The 7,300-nt window shown below is 51.7% G+C and overlaps 1 long non-coding RNA gene across 1 annotated transcript; it reads left to right on the top strand.

The window, feature by feature from the left end:
* The first annotated feature begins 656 nt into the window (after positions 1-656).
* Positions 657-2,222, top strand: LOC106889691. Its single transcript, XR_001412382.1, has 3 exons — positions 657-769; positions 1,363-1,426; positions 2,055-2,222. It is a non-coding gene; the product is annotated as an uncharacterized LOC106889691 (long non-coding RNA).
* Positions 2,223-7,300: the final 5,078 nt, after the last annotated feature.

Consider the following 7,300-nt stretch of genomic DNA (forward strand, 5'->3'; position numbering starts at 1 on the left):
CTGCTAACTCAATTCTGTAGTCTGAAAATAAGGGACGGAAGGGTTTTGTCCTGGAGAAGCAGAGTGACAGCTTTGTGCTCAGCTTTCAGAGCACCTCAGGCTTCTCTCAGAATGATTTATTTTTCACTTTACTCTGTATTTATTAAACCGTTTGTGCAATGCATTATAAAAGCTGGAAACACAGCAGCAAAAATCCATTTTCCTCATGTACTGCCCATCACCAGTGACATGAAAGCCTTGGCACAGCCCGTCAGCAGAGCACGGGTGAGTGTCAGACACACGTTTCTCTCCTGAGTCACACAAGAAAGGAAAACTTATTGAAATTGTGTGTTTGCGCTGGACCGGACAGCCTGAAAACTCTGCTTAATGACACGAGAGGAGTTTAACGTAATTTAAAGCTAGTCTGATCACTAATCTCATCATAAATAAAGTCGTGGGCTTTTTCTACTTCCCCAGCTCCCACCAACTTCATTGTTGGTTGATGTCAATGGGAATGGGCGCCCTGGGTCTGCAGTGGTGAGTCTGACATTTTAATGAGCCACGCTACAGGATCTGAGCAGCACTGAATACCCTGGCCTCTATAGATTACACAGACTTAGGAGAGTGGGAGAGGAAGAGAGAGGCTGAGATAAAAAAAACCCCTCTTTTTTGCCTAGCTTTACACCGACTGGAGCAGAGAGAGCCATCAGCAGGTGATAGGATTGGATCCAAGTCTTGAATCTTTCCTTCAAAAGGCCAGAGCTTGCAAAGGGTCTGAATAAAACATGAGGTAGAAAATTTTGTCTCACTTCTACTGTGAAGAAAAATTAGCGGTGGAACAGGAGCGCCCCTTCCCTGGTTTGATTGTAGCTGCAATCCCAGGAACTAATTACAATTTGGCCACTGGGTACCTGGCCAACAAACACTTGTCTTGTATGGAAAATTTATTTCTAGATTTGTTTAATTGTCTCACAACTTTTTTTTTCCTAACAAAAGATTTGTTCCACTTAAATCACAGAGTGCCTGGCCATTGGCTTTATGTGGAAAATAAATAAAGACAGTGGATGTTTGTCCTCTATTTGTTAGAGCGTCACGCTGCAGTACAGCTCAGGGCACCTGAAGTTGAGCACCTGAGTTGCCTGTGTGGTCATGCAACCACAAATGACACCCAAAGGTTGACCTAAGACATCCAAGGGAGGTGTTGAAAGGCAGGAGGTGTGACTACAACTTCTGTGTCCATTCAAGTGGGAGATGAAAGGATCTATGCCCCTTTCATGAGCCACCTCACCATTTGTAAGATGAATCAAGTCTCTCTAATGTCTCTGAAACTAATTTTTTTTTTTACTTTTCTTTATTTCTCTTTTTGTTCACTGTGATGGCCAGAGCTGACCTGCCACTGTTGGGGCCCACAGTGCTAGGACATCATCATCTGACAACACAGTGCAAGGTAGGCTGACAGCCATGTAGGATAGACCTCTCAATAGAGCAGTGTATGTGCCTGCTGCCTCTCTAAAATTGTCTCTAAAATGGGAAAAGCTTCACTATGAGGATCTCTTTCCCCGCATGAATGGAAAGGGGTCCAACCAGACCTTGCTCTCTGTTGAGACCAGGAACAAGACTGCAAGCTCAATTTTTATGTCACTGACACCAGCATGGAAGTTCTTTCTGAAAATGCACAAAGCCTATTCACTTCATTTCTCAGAGCGTAATCAACTGTCACGGGACAGGAGAAACATTTTGTCACTATCACCCTGACTTAATTTGAATTTCATTTCCAGGAAGAATGCAGTGTGTGATGAAATCACCTCACCACTTCTGGTGTGCTGCCAGTGATGCAGGTGATAGCTGGCTGCAGCTAGCTGTCCCTTTTTATGTCCTCTTGGCCATCCTCAGCAAAACCCACATAAAGCAGGACATCGCACCTCCTTCATTGTACAAGCAGGGAAAGTTCCAGGTTATGATGAGCAATGTCCTTCACTAACCTGGGAGAAGATTCTTGTCACCTACTTTTGTACTCAGCTTGCTTCAGGTGGGAATTTTAAGCAAGGCAATGAATATGTTTTTCTTTTCTACAGAAAAGCAAGCCTCTCAGTAAAAGACCTGAAAGTAGAGGAGCTACCTCATCTACTTCTCCTGTGCTGGACTGCTCATGGCCTTGTTTATTTTTCATATCCAGAGCAGTTATTTTTCATATCCAGAGCAGTTTTGCATACACCAAGGGGGGACTTCCACCTCTGCTTTGGGAAACTCCACCAACTTCTGTTACTTCGTACCTGTGTCCATGCATAAAACACATTTTCTCCTTTCTGTAAATTCATCCCATTACATCTAATCTTATCCCAAATGAGCCACCCTTGGTGTTTATAGCCTTCGAATACTTGCAGAGGGCTATCATATCCTCCTCCTTTAGTCATCATTTGGAAAACTTGTTTATGCCGAATTCTTTCAGCCTTTCCTCATCCAGCCGTTCCCTCCCACCTCTCCTCTGCGGCGGTGCTCTTGGAAAGCCCTCCAGCCTGTCTGCATCACCCGGGGCCGGAGGTGCACAGCCCAGGTGTGGAGCCCTCCTGCAGCCCCAGCACCTCCTCACTCTGCGATGCGGTACCTCGGTGGGCAGCCCCAAATCACACGGGCTTCTCCTGTCCCACCTTGCAGCAGCGGCTGCTCGCTGATGTGCCTGCTTTCCGGGTTCCTCTGTACCATTGACTAGCAGCATTTCAGATTATTTCCCCCAAATGTATTAGCTTCAATTTTCCCAAGCGCAGTCTAATTTGGTTATTTCCTGCTCATATTTCTAACCTCTCCTGCTTCCCTCAAATTGCTGCTGCATCCTCCCTCATTTGCTTCAGACCGTTTGGGCCAAATTACAGAGAAAGCAGAGGGGAGCCAGGATGTGTATCCAGGCTCTCTGCCAGCCATTTTTGCAAAGAAATCACCCAGGCCACAAGATCCCACCTCCCGCAAGTCACAGTGACAGACTTAGTGAATGGCCTTTCTTTTTCCAGCCTACCTGCTTACACGGGCAGGGTTGGTACTGGCCACCAGCTGACCCGTGTGGTCACAGGGACCTGAAGTTTTCCAGCTCCTACAATGACCTGCAAGTTACTCCTGGGTCCTCAGGGGAGATCGTCAGGTATTATTTCCAAGCAGTGATCTGAGGTCAGACAGAAAATTGAACGTGTCCTGGTTTTCAGATGCCAAATGCTTGTAGTTTCCATCAGTGCTTTTTGGCCATCGTGCTACCTAAAGAATGGAGCTCTGGGTGCGATTTGACTGAGAGCAGGAAAGTTCACCACCTTTGCATTTCACCTCTGAAATTGCTTTTGTGTAGGTGAATGAATTTCAGCAATTTTGGAATTGTTTGCCTACCCGTGTGTGCATGTGTGTGTGTTCTGGGTTTGGAACCAGAGACCAGGCAGAGAGACATTAGTACTCCTTGACAGCACAGGGACTGAAGGGGTGATGACAAGGGCCACTGGAAGTCTCTGGCCTTGCTTGGGAGCGGGGTGGCCTGTGCTTTAGCCAGCAGGCTGTTGCATATTTTCCATCTTCATAAATAGCCAGAATCGCCTCACACCTACATAAGCTGCTTTCCAGGAGGTGACCTGCTTTCCTGAGTCCAGCCATTTAATCAAACTGGGCTTTGTTTTTGGTTTAGTTCTTTGTGTAAAGTTACTCCTGGTTCATGAACGCTTTCAGCAGCTGCTCATGGCCTTTCATCATTGCACCTCTCACTTCCCTGCGGCTTTTTCTCGCTTGGCGACTGAGGTATCACATCTGCTGACGCAAAGCGAGCGGTCCTAATTTCACTGCCTTCAGCTTTTAGAAAAAATGGCTCTTTAGTAGAAAACAGCTTACATTTCACTGGACTGCAAATGGTCCTGCAAACTAATATTTACAAAGTTGGACTCAACCCGTGGCTCATTCCCGGTACCTGGCTGCCTGGCACTAGGGCAAGCAGGGCCAGCTCCTTGGAGCAGCTTACGTGGTGTGTCCCCCAGGCCCTTAACAGCCTTAATGACACACAGTCATCACCTGTGTGAGCCCCCCCTGCATGAGACCGGTCCCCTCTGCTCCCTCCCTGCCCCAGCAGGCTGACATCGCATGGGCAGGAAGATGACCTCCAGCCCCTCAGGCCAGATGTCAAATCTAAATTTCCCAACAGCTCTAACTACAGCGTTAGGGGTTAAAGGCGAGCTGTCTCTGCCAGCCTGGCGGCAGCCAGGGCTGGTGTGCCTTGCACAGACATCATTAGTGGAGACCCCTGTGCCTTGGAGTCCCTCAGGGAGGGGAGGAGGAGCCTGAGCTCCTGCACAGCTCTAGGTGAGAAGGTGAGAACTCCTGCTGCAAAGGCAAGGGCTCAGGGCAGACCTCCAGCCAAGAGCCCTGGGTTACCAGGAAAACTTAAGCACCTCCAGTCCCCACTGGGGGGAGAACCCCACTCCCACAGTGGGATTAGTGGGATTCCTCTCTCCTCACTCTACAGCGGAGCCATAGACCCCAGCGTATGGGAGTGGGCGAGCCCCTTATAGGCAGTGGGGAGAGGGAAAGCCCTTTTGGGTACAATTCACCTGACTTTATATACCCACCTCCTTTTGGATGAGGTGACTCCAATCCTAGAATTCAGCAACTGAACCCAGGAGAACTCTGCTGACTACAGAACTGAGAGGCGGTGGTGGCTTCCCCAAAACCTCCTCGTAGTCCCTGTGTGGAGCCATAAGGTGGATTCAGGTACAAGATGCTCTGCAAGTCTGAAGGCTGAAAATGGACAAAAGGAAGAGTGAGTAGGCAGGGCATTGTAGTGGTCACAGTGAAAAAGCCATTTATAGCTGCTGCCATGCCCTCCCTTAGCTTACCCATTCCTGGCCATCCCCTCTGGTATCCAGGAGCAAAAGCTGAGGAACTATTGGGCCTTCAGCTGTGGTAAGTGCTGTAAAAAGTGAGAAAGGGAGACTTTGAATGATGTAGCTGCCCTGGCACTCCAGTTGTCTGTGCCTACCCAGTCCCAGAACCAGGGGAAACAGCCCAGAGGTGTCCTGGCTGGTGGGCTGGGAGCCAGCGCAGGTCCCCTGATGTCAGTGCAGTGCTGTGCCCAAGCTAACAAACCCAGGGCTTATTAGCTCAGGTGCAATGGTAGGCGAACGCGTCAGTGCTGCTGTCAGACCCACTGCTATGGGCGCAAACACCGGGCTGCACCTCGTGGCGTTACCAACTCTCTGTGCGTGGGCAGCCCTAGGCTGGTGTGGAGCGTACAGGGCTCATAACCACTGCTGCTTCAGGCCACACATGCAAGGCCCATCTCCCTCCCCTTCTATATATCCCATGAAAAAGTCACAGCAAGTGCAAGAGAAGCCTGGTTTTGGTCACCCATTTGGATCTATGCCTTGGAAAGCAGCAAACTGCCAACGACCTTCTGGCATGAGTAGTTTAACCTCACTCTGTTCGCTCCCTCGTCCTGGACAAATGTCCCTTCGCTTCTCACTTGATGTTAGAGACCTCCTGTCTCCTCCTAGACATTAAAATATGTCTTACAGGTTGGAATTGTTGGGGTCCCAAAATGCTTTCTAGAGATGTGATGTATGCAGGTGACAAGACATTGTCACCAGTGTAATGGGGTGAGAAGACTGCTGTTGGTTAGCACATTCAGCCCTTCCTAACAGAGTTCCCACTGCAAGGTGAAAGAAACTTAAGTATTCAGCACATGATGCGCTTAAAAATAATAGGGGTGTGTGGGGGTGGTTTCTCTGCAACCCCCTGCTCTGTGGTCTGGCTGAATATTTCAGGAGCAGAATAAAAGCCCCTCTCCAACTCGTCTGTCCCTGAACACCCAAATAAGGGTGTATGTATTCAGCACAGCACTGCTCCCAACCCAAGCCCAGAACACCAGCAGGTGCTTCTCCCTCTCTTTTCATCATCTGCGCGTAGCTGATGTCTCCTGCCAATTTCAAAGGCGAGCAAACACAATGGTGACAGGGGGCGAAGCAGCTGGGGGGGCGGCATGCAGGGGGCATGGAGGGGGCTCTGCTTGGCAAGGTGAGCGGTGCCTGCCAGGCCGGCGGCCGGCCCTGCCAGCTCTCTTTGTGCAGCTCTGGGAAGGAAGGGGGGAAGAAAGAGACAACAGCAAGAGTCAATTCAAAGTGAAGCGCCTGGGGCCAGCGAGCCACGGCTGATCTGTGCCAGCTGCGAGCCACTGCTCCTCTCTTCAATGTGCCAATTATTTTGCTGGAGTAGAGGAAGAAACAGCCACCAGACGTGTGCATTCGTGGCCGATGGGGCTGGAGGAGGGCGGTGTGGATCTACGGCAGGGCTTTACTTGCACCCCACTGACCCACAGACATTACAAATCCTTTAATGCCTGGCATTCGGGGTGTGCTCCGTGCACAGCCACAGCCTGGCCAGCCCAAACTCCGGGTCCTGAGGGAGAGGAAAAGGGTGGCCATGGTCCCCATGCCTATCCCAGAGAAGGGAATGCTGCAAACCCAAGCCTGTGTCTGCCGGGGAGCCATTCCCTGAGCTGCTGCAGGGATGGGACCTCAGCACTGGCTTGCTCAGATCTGCTTCAGATAATCGGCTGGCAGGGAAAATGTCTGACCCTGAACATGACCCTGCTGAGCCGCTGGTGTCAGCATGGAGGGCAGTCCTCTCTGCTGTTCTCTGTCCCCTCTGTCCCACAGCCCCCCAGGGGATGGCCAAAGGATATTTTTGCCCCTTTTGTGTGCTCCTGGGTGGAAGAGTGTTGTTCCCCTCAACCACAGCCGCTGTCCCTGAGCTGGGATGAACAGCACCTGCGTGGGAGGAGGGTTGGGATCAGGACAGCTCTAACACCCAGGGTGGGATGCTGGGGCTGGGGAGATGGCACGGCTGTGGTTGCCAAGGGCTTTCGAGGAGGGACTCATGCAGCATGGCAATGCCGTCTCGCAGAGGAGCACCACAGGCACACAGCGGCTGGTGTCGGGCAGGGGGACTCTCTGTGGCCCCTCCAGACCGTGGCACCGCAGCCATGTGGGCCCCTTGGGAAGGCCGCAGTGGCTGGTGGCCCCCGAGGAGCATTTTCTGGGGACTCGACATTTTGCACCCCGAGCTCTTGAGGCCCGGCCTGTGGTGGGTCACCCCGGCCCCCGCCCGCTGTGCCGCCCTGCCACAGGCCCTCCCTGACCGCAACAAACTCCTCTAAAGCCGCACAGCGAAGCGTTAGGGCCTTCGCTGGGTGAACACTGCCCAGCCCTGCCCGCCCCCGCCGCCCTGGGCCCAGGAAAGCCGGCGCCAGCAGCGCGCTCGCCCTCCGCCGGCGGCGGCCCTGCCCCGGGCCCGCCAGGCCGCG

Source organism: Calidris pugnax, unplaced genomic scaffold (genome assembly GCF_001431845.1).
Source record: "Calidris pugnax isolate Ruff unplaced genomic scaffold, ASM143184v1 scaffold54, whole genome shotgun sequence".
In the NCBI taxonomy this organism is placed as follows: Eukaryota; Metazoa; Chordata; class Aves; order Charadriiformes; family Scolopacidae; genus Calidris; species Calidris pugnax.